The 16950-nt window shown below is 39.6% G+C and overlaps 1 protein-coding gene and 1 long non-coding RNA gene across 3 annotated transcripts in view; one reads left to right on the forward strand and one right to left on the reverse strand.

Moving 5' to 3' along the window:
* The window catches only part of plxnb2a.1 (plexin b2a, tandem duplicate 1), a 168940-nt gene that overhangs the window by 67924 nt on the left and 84066 nt on the right, over positions 1 to 16950 (reverse strand). The gene's annotated exons all lie outside the window — the stretch shown is intronic.
* LOC144989421 (uncharacterized) lies at positions 6238 to 9082 on the forward strand. The gene is made up of 5 exons (XR_013653573.1): positions 6238 to 6430; positions 6951 to 7007; positions 7150 to 7225; positions 8021 to 8116; positions 8606 to 9082. It is a non-coding gene; the product is annotated as an uncharacterized LOC144989421 (long non-coding RNA).

The raw sequence follows: 16950 nt of genomic DNA on the forward strand, positions 1-16950 counted from the left end.
AGACGCCAGTCTGCTGCAAGGTGGAGCGCCCCCCCAGTAGAAAACTCCAAAGGTTTAGTGTCAAAGCGACACACACCTGGACACACCTGTTTATTCCTGACCCGTTCCAGCTACATGAGGCTTTAGCCCCAAATCCCAATTATTGATATGAAGCTTAAATTTGAAAGGTTATTAGCAGCAGAGTGGCGCTCTGCCAGCGCCTCTGTGGAGTTCTTCTACACAAACGTTTGTTTGAAACCTACTTTTATGTTCAGCTCAAAGCGACAAAGATGCATTTAAAGCCTCAAAAGCAGCGAGAGAAAGATGCAACTTCTGGCTCCGTTTGTTCAGCAGATGTTGCTCATGTTACGCTCATTTGCAGCTTATTCTGGACTGTAAATCACTCCGCTTTGTGTTCAGACTATTTCTAATTTACTGTGTGGAAAGGGAGGGGCAACAAAAGCCGCTTACAGCTGTTATACCGACGACAAAAACAGCTACCAGAAATGTAAACGGTGTTTGGTTTAGGGATCACACTAACCCAGTTTATCGTTTGAATTCAAAACTAAAACATGGAACGGCAACGGTACGAAATGAGACATCAATGAAAGGGAATCATCAGAAACAGGAAGAGGTAATCAGACTGTTTGATTGACTAAAGGAGATCCTTTGTATGTGGGGTCAAATAGAAAAAAGAAAAGAAAAGAATGTAAAATTTTTTCCTGATACGGTCGCCGCCATGTTGGAACCAGACAATGTCAGAGTTGGTCTGTATCATCACTGGACATACTGAACCCCCCCCCCCGGCGTATCAAGCAGTAAGTACCTGCTGGCACCAAGAAGCCAAAATCCCATAGAGTTCTATAGAGAAACAGGCAGATGTTACTTAGTCATTCTATTGGTCAGAATAAATATTCTCTGATACCTTTTCCTTAACATCTTCTTGTTAATCCTTATTTTATTTCTTTATTGGATGTTACTCAAGTCCGAGTTGCTTTCAGTGGAAGGGTTGTGGACTTCGAACAAGCTTACTCCTAAATGTCTACAGTAGTTGCCCCAGAAACGGGACTGAGACCAACCAATTACTGTCGATTGGGTCCAAATGGCTGTGCCCGTGTCACGGGAAAATAGCGACTGTATTGGCTTCATTTCGTTGGAGCCAGAAGTGATGTATTTGAGAATAGAAGACGTCACAACCACTTTGTCCAGTGAAATACGAGTCTATAGTCAGAGTCATTGTTTCTATGGTAACCACTCTGGCCAATCAGGAGTGAGCTTGTTGGAAGGCCACACCCCTACCCAATGTCTATCGTTTTGAACGTTGGATTATGAGGGTCAGTAGGCTCCACCTACTCTATTGAGGCATCTGATTGTCTAATTTATAACTTGAATAACTTGAACTACAGACAAATTTAATGGGGGAAAAAAGAGGATTATCAAGATGTTTAAAAAGATATCAGGGCAAGAAGGACTGACCAATAGAATGACTGAGTAACATCTGTGTATTTCTCTATAGAAGTCTATGGGATTTTGGCTTTTTGGGACCAGCAGATACTTCCTGTTTGAAATGCGGGGGGGGGGGGTACGTGTCCGATGGAGACACAGCGGCATACGCTACATCCTAAACTTCTGTCCAGGCTTTACGCTTCATGTTACAAACACACACGACTCTGGAGGAAGATGGGAATCTGATGGTCATTCCTCTAGCTGCCTGCTGGTGTGTTCTCCCCAAAAACATTCCCAAAAGTGCACAAAAGCAGGATGTGTCCGATTTCACTGAATTGTCGAGCTCTTAGTGAGGAAGGTTTCATTTTTCAAGATCCCACAGATACAAGCTGCAGAAATCCTCTTTTTCTTTTTCTTCAGGATGCAGATGCTGAGCCAGCCCTGGAGTCAACGCTCCGCTGCTACAGTCTGTGCTGTCAGAAGACGAAGAAGAAGAAACCGTTTCTCCACGTTTCCAGCTCTCTAAAACGGGAAAACGCCTGAGTGGAAGAGACTTTTACAGTCTGGATGTTTAGTGCCGCTCCGAGTGGGGGGCTTAAAGGGCCTCTGATCCTCACACCCCCAGCAGAGAAGCACAGCGGGTCAGGCAGCAGCCGCTACCTCCAAAAGCTGCTGCAATCTTTGATTATGAAGGGGTTTGTGACAGCAGAAGCAGGTAGACCTCTTCCTGTTTTACAGTCTGGGGTGTGCACGTGTGTGTGCACGTGTGAGTTTCACCCCGCTCGTCCTCGCTCTGCTATCTGACAGCCCAGATTGTGATTTTTAGCTGAGCAGTGCTAATCTCTTGTTACAATATGAAGAGCTGATTGCAGCACGGCACGGGTGTGAATAAGACTGTGTGTGCGCGTGTGTGTGCATGTGTGTGTGTGCGTGCGGACATGCATGTGTGTGTGTGTACACGAGATAGCAAAGGGCAGATAAGATGACAAGGTGAGGCTGCAGACGTGGAATTAAGCTCCGGCAAAAAGGAGCAGTGTGTCTTACTGAGGTTAAACAAGGTTATTGTGGATGCGCACATACACACACACACACACACACACATGTACAGTAGGAATGTTTTGACTGGGTCCTGGCTCGCTTTGTCCAGAGCTATTATAGCTGCTGCGATGCTGAGATAAAGCGCTGCAGGAAGCGCAGAGGCCTGCAGGAAAACTGCAGCGGAGTAGCAGCCTTTAATGAACCACGCAGGGCTGAGCCAACACGCCAAGATCCTTATCCATCAGAGACGCCGGACCGTGCTCAAACCTACAGATGGAGAGCAAACATCCAACCGCGAGAGACAGTGCTGCTGCTTCACAGGGAACAGCTGTGGAACATCCGACCACCTCTGAGTTTAGGACGTCACGAAAAACCCCAACGTCTTATCTTAACGACAAAAAGATGATGGTTTAAAAGAAACAAACAAGAAGGGATTTTTTTAGTACAAAAACAGCAACACACACAAAAAAAGCACATATTTAAAGTACATTGGGGAGTGGGGGGGGGGGGGGTCCTTAACATGAACTCTTACATGTACAATATTACTGATCAATACTGCGATGAAGAAATGTCATAAATAGCAAAAGAAAAAAACAAACCTTTCCATTTCACTGCAACATTTTTGTTTAAAACAATAACTTTATTAATATGTTAAGTTATAAGGAAAGAACTTGTATGTCAAGGAAACATACCAAAGAACAATCATCTACCATCTTACCTGTCCAACAACTGAGCAAACAGATGAGGACTGAAGGCCTTTTGGGTTGGACAGGTTTTTCTATCACAAAAAGAGCTTATATTTCTACGGAGCCCGTGTCCTGACATTAAAAAATTAAAATATATCTTGTTCCCACAAAATAAATATCTTGTTCACACAAAATACTATTCTGTTCCCACAAGATAATAGTTTGTTCCCTCGAAATGATTAACCTGTGCAAACGAAATAATTAATTCCTGCGAACGCAATAATTATTCGTAAATCATTCATAAACACGGATATGCTCTCCGTTCGGCCGCAAAAGCCGCTTCCAGCGGTAACTTCCGTGTCTCTGTGACCCACATTCGTTCAAAAAAGGAAAAAGGAAAACAAGAATGATCAATTTATTATTGTCTCAATGAATATAAAAAAAATATAAGATTTATGATACCTAGGCTGCTTTGCCATACGATTCACCGGACATAGCTCCTAGCTTCGCCGCGGAGCTCTTTCGCTTGTCATGCCGGCACTCGGGCAGCTGGCTGGCCGGTAGACAGACAGCCAGCAGATATTGTACTTTAGGGTCGAATAGGAATAATAATATTCAGGACTTGTCTTTTAATAACATACTCTTTAATAGTCGCTTTACATTCGAAGGCTAGTAGGCTACCTGCTAACTAGCCGATCATTTATCCTGTTATTTACCTCATAGATTTACAGCAGATACCTTCACATTTCTGTCTGTGTGTGTCTCATTCCATTGCATTGAAGACACAGATGTTTAGAGATCAGAATTATTTATTTTAAAAAGCATCGGTAATCACGTTCATTCACATCCTGGTACGCTCGCCGTCCATCTTGCTGCAAAAGCCGCTTTCTGCCACTACTTCCGTGTCTCTAATAGCATTCAAGAGGGGTAAAAATAAAAGCAAGAATGATCGATCTACAAAAATGAGAAAAACATCATAAGATTAGGCTGGCTGCTTCGCCTACCGGACTTAGCTCATAGCATCACAAACATGGATGTGAGCAATATCCCGTCATGCATCACGCATACCCAAGATGCATTTTGAACAGCCAATCATTGGTCTTGTTGTTACACTTCAGTTACAGGGACACAGTGATTGGTCGAGGTGCACTTTGGGATATTGCTCACATCCGGATGTGATGCTAAAAGCTACGAGCTAAGTATTATAGCTTTTTTTAATATTTAAAAATCAAAACTGCAGAAATGGGGTGTGGCTTTTAAGCTAAACTATGTCTATTGACTGTATCTGAGAACTGGACCGAATGAGTGTGACGTCACACACAGAAAATGGCTCCAGCAAAATTAACTCAATTCAGTCGCTATTTTTTCGCAATAAGGACGACGCCTTATTAGAACCAGGTGTCGTCAGTTTCCAGTGATTGGTCCGAGTTTGTCTGGGTCAATGTTTTTATATGACACTACTCTGGCCAATCAGGTGTGAGCTTGTTGGAAGCCCACACCCCTACCACTGAGAAGCAGGCTACACAAAATCTGTCAAACATTTTTAACGTTGTGCGTGAGTACTTTTATTGAGGAATCTGATTGGTCAGTTTATAGCTTGAATAACTTGATCTACAAAAAAAGAGGATTATCAAGAACATGTCAAAAAAAGGTATCAGAGCTAGAACGGTTATTCTGACCAATAGAATGACTGAGTAACAGCCGTTTTTCTCTCTATAAAAGTCTATGTGATTTTGTCTTTTTTGGAGCTATCAGCCACTGTCAACTTCTGAGATCCAGTCAATGTTCAGACCATGCAGTCCTGAAATGTGGATGTCAGTCAGTTTTCTTCCTGTCTGCCCTTTCGTTCTCAATTGCAAATGCTGCCGTGTCACACACCATTCAATAGGTGGCAGTGCAGTGCTGTTTTAACGCCTTAAAGTTACCAAAATAAATGAAACGTTTACTGAACGGTGCTCTGTAAGCTGCATTTTTAGAAATATAAAAACTGATACTGACACAGAGAGGCTGTATCAGCAGCTTTAACCCTTGTGCTATCCTAGGCACTTTAACATTGGGAGTTGGGTCATCTAGACCCACTAGACAGTGCTCTGAACCTTTTTTCTTCAATGATTTGTGAACCTCACTGGTGTCCATGGATTACATGAAATCTTTCCACCTTTATTCACCTTTGTCATGGTAGGGAGAACACGTCAATGGAAGGGCGGGGTCATCTAAGATAGCACAAGGGTTACACAGACACTGGGTCGGAAAAGTGCTTTCATTTTCCAGTATGTGTCCGGTTCTAACAAGCCTTCTTTAAATGTTGATTACACAAACAGATCATAAAAGCCATTTTATTCAATGGGAACGTTAGACGGTGGTATGAGGGGCCGTATAAGACATTATTTATTCTGAACCATTCACATTCATACATTCTTGCTCTCACAGTCATATATACTCTCTTTCGCATACATATATTCTCTTACGCATCCATATATTCTCTCTCTCACATTCATACATTCTTGCTCTCACAGTCATATATACTCTCTTTCGCATACATATATTCTCACTTGCACATTCATATATTCTCTCTCTCGCATGCATATATATTACTTTACACATACATACATTCTCACTCTCATTGTCACTCTTAAAAAAGAATGTATGTATGTGAAAGACAAGTATATATGAACGTGTGAGGAAGAGTTTATATGTGTGTGTGAGAGAGGAGTATGCATGAAACGGAAGTTACTTTGGATGAAAAGGAAGGCACTTTGAATGAAAAGGAAGGCACTTTGCATGAAACGGAAGGCAGATGATTTCTCGTGCTCTGATTTGGACGAGAGGCCGCCACCTCCCATTTTGAACACACTCTAAACCCTATCACTTGTACTGACTCATAACTATTAAGGTTACACAACTTAAATGTCATTTTGTAGTTGATTCAACTATAAAGTATTAAGCTCTATCAAGATTTTTTCAAATTTAACTTAACAGTGCTAAATATTTTAAAGCTTATTTGTATCTAGCACTCAAAAATTTTAAGATCCCTGAAGTAGCGTCATGACGTCATCACGTACTGGTGGGAGGGTCTTTCGTTTTCTCTACGTTAGCTCAGGTGGCCATGTTGGATTTGCCGAATGCGAGTATGCGACGTTTGAAATTGAAAGTCGAGCATTTTATTTTTCTGCAAAGCGTTGCGATTTCGTCCCGCTTCAAGACGCCCCAACCTCGGGTTTTTTTTTTCATCCGCCTCATCGCTGATGGTGCCGTCTTGTCTTCAGCCCTGATTTAATTTGGTAAGTATCGTTCATGGTTTATTTTGAATGAATGCTTTACAAATGCTCTTATACTACCGTAAATGTGGTTTACTGTTGTTTAAACATATGTGTGTTATGATTGTTTTAGAGCTTAATGTGGCAATGTATACATGATTAGTTTGTCATAGCAGACGTATGGCGAGCCAAACCCAAAATGCATTTCTGCCCGTAAGTTACGACAGTGATGAGGTTTTTTTTTTTTCAGAGGTAGAAATGATCTGTTATGCTGCAATCACACTAAACATGATCCGCGTGTGAAATTCGCGTTGGAGGCCTCTGTCTGTGGCTAAAGTTTGCTGCTGGACATTTGTCCAAAAATGTCACTCAAAGCCTCTAACGGTTGTGTGGGAGGAGCTACCGCCAACAGTTTTAAGCCTGGTTGCTACATGGAAGCATTGGGTTTTGAATGCAGCTTTAAGCTTTTATAAATCACTGATCTCCGTTATAAAAAAAGGTTTTTGTAAAAATAAATTAATCAACGTGCTCGTGTTGTGTTCAGGTACCGAACTACAGAGTGTTCAGTGTTTCACCTCAGGTAGACGCCAAGGCCAGCCAGGTAACTTGTCTCAGTTATTTGTCTAGAGCTATTTTAAAAAAACAAAAAATGCAATAGGTTGTGTAGTGCAATAAATGTTTTTTGATCAGAATATAATTGAAACATTTTTTAACATTGAAAAATCTCTTTTGGACTTTTTCAGATACTGAACTTCAGAAACTGAACTTCAGAAAGTTCACCAGAAAGTCACCATTTCACCAGAAAAGAGGTGTCAGTGGGTGAGTTTTATACTTATTTAATATATTCATCCTGAACTATTACCATTATTAGATTTATACGGCAGCATGGAAACATTTATGCACATTTTAACTAGCCAAAGGTCTAAATAGAGCTGAAATTATTTACATTTGAACTAAACATATTTAGATTGCAGGCTGAAGGTGGCACAATGGAATGGAGGTGCAAGTTGTGTTCTGTTACTTTGGCACTATGCAGTACTACATATAATACTGCAGTACTACATAGCAAATATTCCAAAGTGTTTCCACTGCCATGTATGTGGAAACACTTTGGAATATTGTCATGTCTTTATGACAGTATATTACAATAATAAAATGATGTTGCATTAGCACCATTCCATCATTTGAAACCATGAAAACTCATCTGTCAAGATCTGAAATGGATTTATGTAGAGTAGATGCAGTCAGAGGAAATTGTGCAGTTTTTACATGTTTGTGTAACTTAAAGCTGCCCTTTTCTGAGACTAAGTCCACCAAAACAGACAGGAACTGGCCAGCTTGGTTAGGATTTATGACCTCCAGGTGAATTTCTAATGTGCATAATTCAAAAACGGATAACAGCTGTAAGAAGCCAAGGTGTAACTTGCCTTAAAAATGACTTTGGGTCTTTGACCTGAAGTGGATCATGCCATGAACACTATTGTACTCTCACTAGAAATAGACATCTAGAAAAGGTATCATTTTATTATTTCTTAAAGTTCCTTAAATAAATATTGGAAGTGTTTGCTCTGCATTTGCTTCAAAGGTAATGGATATTTCTTTTTATTCTTTTAGGACCAGCGTGACGTGAACATGAGACGGGCACTTGTCCTCCTTGCACTTCCTGTTTATCTGCATGAAGATGCCTCCAACTTCTTCAAGACCTGTACAGTAAGTGCAAACGACTCCCTGTCAATGGTTTTCACTAATCCTTTAATATTGATTGAGATTTTATTGAGTGACATAATAAATAGGGCAATTGTTTGTAGTTTGTAAACTGAGTGATATTTTTAAATGGTTTTAAAAATGAGATGGAAGATGAGACGAACATCAGGGACTCCTGATTGGAAGGAGTGGGAACATTTTCGTTTACCTTTTTCTGCTCCTGATCCATCATTATTTGAATAAAGAAAAATGAAGCTTTAGTCTTAAATTATTTTATAAATGTCCTTCAGAAAAATGCTAAAGAACTTTTTAAAAACACAATTTTAATCGGAGTTGGTCCTTAAAACATCATAGCCAGTTGATTAAAAGCTAACAGAATGTTAGCATGAAAAGATTCCCATTGACAGATGGCAGTAATGTCAGTTTTGGACATTAGTGTGATGAATATCTTTGAGGGTCTGAACTCATCTGTGTTTTTTGTTTTGTATTTTCCAGAATACCAGACCTCACAGACACTGCTGTGGGTATCTTCTCAGTTGTCGTGGTGACGCTCCTGATGCTGCCGTCAGTGGTCCCACACATCTGGCTGACTAATCTCTTCTAACTCTTCGGGGACATCTATGCTCTGGACCTACAGCACCCCAAAAAACTTGAACTTGCCTTCATATTTATTCAGAATGCTGTCTTGAACCTTGAGGACAGCAAACCACTGAAAGGACATTTATTGACGCTGAAGAATGTTTCGTTGAGTGAGTCTTCCAGAATGGACTATTTGTTGGTTTAAGTGTTATGTAACTAATGTGTTTTGTTGTGATCATTTGCTTTTTCTGCCGTACAATACAAAACCAACTCTTTTTGTCAATATGTTGTGTGGCACTCTTATAATGCAGTTTTATTGCACTTATTGTTTCTTCATCCTCTTGATATTTGTGCTTTTTTTTAAAGAGCAATTAAAAAAAGTGTATTATGCAATCACTATTGTGTGGCCTTCACGTTTGTTGGTTTTTATCAATGTTAGCCTTTAAAATGTAGTGGGGCAGTATCAATATCTCTGTTTAGAATACATTTTAAGCTGAAGAATTTTAAATATTTTCAATGCTACACATTTAATGAGTTAAAGAATTTATAAAGCATTTGAGTGAATTTTACATATTTTATGAGTTGAGTAATATAAAAATATAGTTAGTTAAAGCGTTTTTTAGTTGGAAAATATTAAAAACTTTAAGTAAATAATCTCTCTTTTATAAGTTGAGGAATCTTAATATTTTTTATATGAAATAATACAAATGTAAGCCAACTGACAATATGAATTTTAATAAATGTTAACTTAAAAGTTTAAATAATATAACTTAACTGTTGCGTAATCTGTTACACAATAATTTTTAAGTTCAGTCAACTCGCTAGGGATTACAGTGCAGACGCTAACATGAACCAGCAAGAAATCCCAAATTAACAGACTTGTGCTGTGGAAAGGTATGTTTTTCAGCTAGCAGAAATAATCAAAGTATCCGTTCTCTGTTTCAAAATGAGATTGCCACAAAACCGTATGTTATCTCATACTGGAACAGCTTTGGATGTAGAATTCAGTGGGAAAAGGTTTGGACCCTGCCACAAAAGTATTTCATCACCAATAAAATCAGAGAAATTTCTTTCAAAATTCTTCACAAATTTTATCCAGTGAAACATTTCTTTACTAAGTTTAAAAAAGATCTGGACATAAACTGTTCATTCTGTCATTCCTCACCAGAAACTGTGCCTCATCTTTTTTGGTTTTGCTCTTTCACTCAACTATTTTGGAAAGATGTGATACATTTTATAAGAACTCATCTATGTGAAGATTATAGATTATTTTACGAGCATATTATTTTTGGATATTTTACACAAGAAAGACTTAATGCAGAAAAAATATATGTAGTTAATTTACTTATAATTATGGCTAAATACTTTATACACAAGTGTAAATATGCAAACAAAAAAAACGTGTTTTATGTTTTTCAGAAAGAAATGGTTTTGTATGTGAACAGTATTAAATCTTCCACTAACAAAAAAGCTGTCAGAACAGTTGAAACATGGTCTCTCCTGAAACTTTAACAGATTCCTTTGCCTTATTATTTTTGTTTTCTTTTTGCATAACCTGTTTTACATGGTTATCATTATGTTTTTTTGTTCATTCTCATGGCGAACGTGAAGATTGTATTTTGCACACAGTGGAGTTTTGTGTTTGGTATTTTGTATGTGCAAGATATTGTTAATAAAGTTTATTTAAAAAAAAAAACGAACCGGCATCAAGTAGCCACGGGGGTCCTGCAGCCATCGGAACCTTAACAAATATTTCATCTCCACCTCACCGTTGCCTTTTTTAAGAAATGACAGCTGGTTTTCCCACATTTATATGTAGTTATGGATCGAAAACAAGAGGAATTTGTTTTAATGTAAATGCGTGTTCCAGCGTCTACAGGAAGTGTCGCCCATAATTCACGCAAAGGCTCATGGGGGCTAGGAATAAGGTGGATACGGATTTTCTGTTTCGGTGGCACTTCTATTACCATTATTGGTATTTGAGACATTCCTTTGTGTCTCTAGAGATGCAGACAGATTTGTGACCACTTGAGGTGAAGATAAAATATTTCTTAAGGTTCCGATGGCCTTCTTATTGGTTCGTGTTAGCGTCTGTTCAAAATGGGAGGTGGCGGCCTCTCGTCCAATCAGAGCACGAGAAATCATCTGCCTTCCGTTTCATGCAAAGTGCCTTCCTTTTCATTCAAAGTGCCTTCCTTTTCATCCAAAGTCACTTCCGTTTCATGCATACTCCTCTCTCACACACACATATAAACTCTTCCTCACACGTTCATATATACTTGTCTTTCACATACATACATTCTTTTTTAAGAGTGACAATGTGAGAATGTATGTATGTGTAAAGTAATATATATGCATGCGAGAGAGAGAATATATGGATGTGCAAGTGAGAATATATGTATGCGAAAGAGAGTATATATGACTGTGAGAGCAAGAATGTATGAATGTGAATGGTTCAGAATAAATAATGTCTTATACGGCCCCTCATACGGTGGAGCAACTTTTTAGTTTATGGGGTTCCTAAAAGGACAGAATTATGGTTTACAGAATAATAAAGAGTAGACGAGGAAGAATAGGAGATGAATAAAGATGAGGACGATGAAGCTGTCAGGTGTCTTTGATACTCAAGTTTGGGAGTTTTTGTTTATCCGGGTTTTTATAAAATGACATTTTCTTGATCATCGGAATCGCTCAATTGCGACAAACATCCATGAATCATCTGAATCAGCTGCCTTGTTAAATCGGCATCAGGGAGCAGCGTCTCTTCATCAAGCAGAAGTCTGAGCTGCATCTCTGACAGCATTAAACTTGGATTATGAAGTGAAGAAGACACAAAGAGCTGCAGGGGTTTTTAATAAAAACTTTGCCTTCATTTCCCCTCGAACTTGGCAGGCCACAGCAGCCAGATATGACTTTCCCGCCGAGGACTCTATAAAGCAGATCATTACCGCGCTGTTATCCAAGTATTGCTTCAATATGCACTGTTACATAACATCCAAGTAAGTCAGGATTGAGCCGCCACACAGCTGCTTTCTTTATCCGTCCTGATGCTGCAGATCAGCACCATCTCCATATCTCAGCTCTTTAACTAGGACTTTTCTGGTGAAGAAACAAACGCAGTGTGCAATAATTTAAGGGGCTTACTGTTCGTGGGGAAATAGGAGCTCTGGAAATGAAACTGTGCCACAGAAGAGGAGATTGGGTTTTTAACTGAAGGTGATTCAAGGATACAACTGTTCAAAGATTTTCATCTCTAAAGCGCCACACATTCAGTTGAAACCCCTCACCTGAGTTTAAGTAGACAATTTGAGCAACTCAGTGTACTAGTGGTAGAGTGTCCGCCCTGAAACAGGTAAGTTGTGGTTTCAAAACCATGGTCAAAGACCAAATGTCTCCCTGCTTGATGCTCAGGATTAGTTGTGTCAATTTTGGTCAGACTTGAGCCGTTTAAACCACAAATTTCACACACCCGACGTATGAGACTAACTTTTGTGAATTGTCTGCGTGAAACAAAAAAAAAGAGAGACAACTGCACGGCCAACAATAAAAAACAAGGAGTTGATGGGAGAATGACTCACTGAGGTTTAAAAAAAAAAAACTCTTGACTTTATTGTTTAGTGACTTTTTTGATGCTACTCCTTCAAATGATCTAATGACAAATTTTGTGGGGTTTTTTTCTTGTTCTTTCCGAGTCTGTTCTTTAAAAGATGACTAACCAGTTGAGTGGCCTTGGAGTGCCCCCTCTGACTGGTGGGCTCAAATCCACGATCACGTCATTAAAGGCTCTACCAATAGGAGCCAAGCCTCCCTGCTCGCCAATGAGCATTAAAGGTCGGGTTGCGGGTTAAACCAACCAATTAGCCGGTTGGATACAGGTATTACCTTGTTTCTCCAAACACAACAGACATTAAAGTTTCAATGAGAAGCTGCTTTGCATCAATTAACCAGTGGAGGGGTAAACATGACAGTCTGGACTGATTGTGTGTGATATAAAGATTGCTGTGAACTTTTCAACTGATCTCTGGAGTGTTGACAAACCCACAGGGGCAGGAGAACCGGGAGAGATTGGTCATTTTCTCCGGCTTTTATCTGATCCATCATCTCGAGGTTGAACGGGAGCCATTTCTCTATCCCGCACTCACACAGCACCAGGTCCAAATCCAATTATGGAGAATGCTGGTGGAAAAATGCCTCGGTTGTCTCTTTTGGTCACACTCTGGACTTTTACTTAACCCCTTTGAAACAAATGCTTGGTGTCATTTCTGCATCGGTACCTTAGCCAACAAATTGGCCCAAGTCACTACTCTTCAAAAGTATGAATGCCCATAAGCATAACTCAACGATTGAAGGGATTTATAGGGATCAAAGGACAATAAACGATTTCAGGACAAAATACAACAACAGTACCTGTTTTCAGTGTTATCGCAGCCACAAAAATGAGTCGAAAAAAATCAAAGGAAAGAATCCAAGCTTCCACTCCTTCCAGGTTAGATGTGGATTAGGATTGGCAGAAAACACCCAGGATCCGCAATATTCCTCCAGATCAACAGAGTTAAGAAATTCAAATGACAGAGTTTGTACTGTTTTTCATCAAGAGCGCCAACGGGGCCTTACGATGGCGTGGCGATTTCAGCGTGCCGCACAGTGCCACCTATATAAAACCGAAAACCTTGTGTTCCACTCATATCGTGTTTTTGCAATTAACTGACAATATATAAATTTAGTTTGGTAAAATTAAGGGAGTTTTGCTGCAACTACAGCAGCAATGCATGATTATGGCATAAAAATAGCTTCTTTATGATCTAACAAGTCTTTATGGGCTGCTTGGACTTTAATACAAACATCGAATGATGTCTGTGTTCCACTGTGTCAAATTTTAGAACTTTTTGAATTGATAGACTTTTTTAAAGTTAATTCTTTTTCATGTCAGGAAAGTACATTTTGGAGTTATATCAAGTGTTGATAAATAAGGCTGAATTGTCCAAAACATTTCCTAATTTTCATAATCTAACTGTTCAACATATACTGTACATTTATCCATCTGTTTGAGAAAAAAAAAAAAAAAAATTTCCCTTTAAATAATCCATCCAGCAGATTTTCGTAATGGTAAACAGCTTATTCATGTTAGCATTTTATCCTTGCGACTGATAATTCTCATTTTTTCCCATTTTTTCAGTAGTTCAAGCTTTTCAAGTTATAAACTGGCTATTTGGATGTCTCAATAAAAGTAGGTGGAGCCTGCTGGTCCTTACGTCCAATGTTCCATAAAATTTGACAGATTTTGTGTGGTACGCTTTCAAGTGGTAGGGGTGCGGCCTTCCAACAAGTTTACTCCTGACTGGTGAACGTGGTTGCCATAGAAACATTGAGTCAGATCAACTCGGACTAATCACTGGCTACGCAGGATTTCTGAATTCAACTTGGCGGCATCCGTATGGCGAAAAACAATGGCGACTGAATTGACTTCATTTGGATGGAGCCAGAAGTAAACGTTTTTGTATGGATGACGTCCAGTTGTTGTGTACTATCAATGGTCACAGTTTAAGAACAAAAAAGCCACGCCCCAAAAATAAAAATTAAAGAAATGTCCACCCAGAACAGTTGTCTTCAATTCATAGAAGTTTATGACAGGGAAGACTGTGAGCGTGGTTATTTCTATTGTAAAGTTGGACTGTTTTACATTGAAGTGAATGGGAACAGACTTCCAAGCCACCTGCTGTTTGGTTGGTGAACTGACCTGGCTCCATGTGTTTTTGCTTTCAAACAGGAAGTGCTACCCCTCCTGGAAACTTCTACGTTCACCTGCCTTTCAACCAAAATGTTCATACTCAAGTGAAAACGAGAAAAGGTTTAAAAAAAATAACTTCTAATCGGGAAGGAGAGTGTCACGAAAAACTTTCAGGGAAAAAAAACAAAAGTTTTGTAACTATGATGAGAAAAGGCCTCTGAGGCTGCAATAACAGAAGAATCCAGCCTTCCACCATATGTGAAGCAACGAAGTGGAGTTTGATCGAGCTGATAACACTGCAGCGAACCCGACTGATTTAACAATAAACCCCCAATCCAATGGCATCGTTCCTCGTATCAGAGGTGGACTCCACGTGTGATTTTTAATAAAGGTACAAGAGCAGCCCGAATGTCGCTTTCGTCTTAGCTCCCAAGGGTCTTTTCATTTAATTTACTTTCCATCACCCGTCTCTTCTTCACCTTCTTATTACCTTGTAACCTCATTCTTCCTTTTCATACTCTCATTTTCTTCGCGGATTGTCAGACTTCGCACTTATTCACTCCGTGTCCTAGCTGTTCTGCCCTTTCTCTCCATCCTTCACCCTTTCATTATCACCCTGAACCCTCCACTCCCTCCTCTTCTGCATCTCAGGTTACATCAGCTGAAGAAAAGCGTTGAGACAGAAGAGCGGGTTCGACACGTCTAATCCAGGGAAGAGGGGAAGTTTTAACATGAGGTGGATTAAGAATAAACAACAAGAAAAAAAACTAAAACATAATTTATATGAATAATTTCAAATTAAATCTAAAGCCTTTCATGCATTTCCTTATCCTGCAGACTCAAAGAAACACATTTAACCGCTAAAGACTTCAATAAAATTCACTTTCCCTACACTAAAAACGACATTTATGTCACATACTGTTTAGGTTCTTTGCAAATTAAATACAATTGTAAATATTACTGTAATAGTGATGTTGTTTTTAAATCTGAAATGACTCAGGTTTGTAGTATTAGAGTAAAGAATAAAATTAAACAGAGCCTTTCCTGATGGATTTACTGGTCTTCGTGTAGTAAATGCAGCAAAGGAACAGAAGCATTTGTGTCTGTGGTTCCATCACACATATGCACAAAACACAATTTCACAATCACACGGTTTCCGTTAAAGCCTAATTATGTGAATAAACGCAAACCAACTCACGCGATAAGTCGTTCAGAAACACGGTGACGGATGTGAACAATGCTTTGATTGACAGCTTAGACGTTCAAATTTCTGCCACGGCTCTAGCGCTCATCATCATCCATCAAAGGAGACGTAGGCGTCTTCTAACGGCCGTGGAGCGGCGAGCTCCTTACACGTGGGAGGGGCTACGGATGAAGCCGTTTTGGGAAATGGTGGTTGGTGATTTGACAAAGGAGCTGTGGATCCAACAATTCCTCATGACACGCCCAACTCTTGATGATCTGTGTGACGCTGTCTGGTGGCCGCCAGTTTCGACCATGAAGTGCATTACCTCCGGTTGTTACGCCTGAAAAACCACCTCCTCCAAGTACAAAAACGTATTTTCGATAAATGCGAGTTTTTCCAAATTTGTCGTGTTTCCATTAGGTGAATTTAGTATGGAAAACCCAATTTGCGCAATCTCGCAAAGAAAACGCAGCTATTGCTGTGATGCAGTCGTTTTTCTTTGTTGTTGTCATTGTCAGTTCTTCTAATTCGTTTTATCTGTGAAAGTCGGAAAAACAAAAGACAATTGTTGATTATTTATGCAGCCGTCCCACTCCAACCATGTTTGTTTCATTTGTTGTCAAAGTGTTCGTAGCGGTCTTTAAATGATATTTTTCATTATACATGTCTTCCCTCATCAGAAAAATGCCACAAGATAATATTACAAACACCAAAAACACAATTTTTATCGAATTGCGTCTTAAAAAGGGGGTTTGGATATTTTGAAACAACACAACATAAAAAATTCTAACTTGATCCAATGATCAATGACCAGGGGGTATAAACTTATGAGGGGGCGGGTCTACCAATTCAACAACGACATAGGTCTTGTCAAACTGCTGTGAGATGAACAGAATTTAAATGTATGCAGCATAGTAAACTATGTTTTGTCACATGACACCACAGATCATATATTTGAGCTTCAAAGTAGTTTTCGTTTCTGTGATGCAGATTAGCGTTTTCCTGTACCGGCTCCATCCAACTAAAGATGATCTAAATATGAAGAACATGCATCTCTGGGTCTGACATGTCCAAACAGGAAGCTTGGTTTACTTGAAGCAGAACTATGGAGGTTATGAACTCTTCTGGGGGAATGCGAGCTGTTTTGAGTTCCTGACAGGTCAGAGGAGACTCACTAAGCCGGAGCTAAACTCACAGAGAGGCTCTGTTTCCACTTTAATCTGAGTTTTAACGTGTTTTGTGTGTCTTTGCATAGTTTTTTGGTATCTGTTCAAAGCTACCACATCACATCTGTTTGTGCGTTTGCCATTGAGCTCTAGAGAGGAAGATGTTTCGGAGAATGATGAC

The sequence above is a fragment of the Oryzias latipes genome, chromosome 23 (assembly GCF_053564925.1).
Source record: "Oryzias latipes strain Hd-rR chromosome 23, Olatipes_Hd-rR_3.1".
NCBI classification, from domain to species: Eukaryota; Metazoa; Chordata; class Actinopteri; order Beloniformes; family Adrianichthyidae; genus Oryzias; species Oryzias latipes.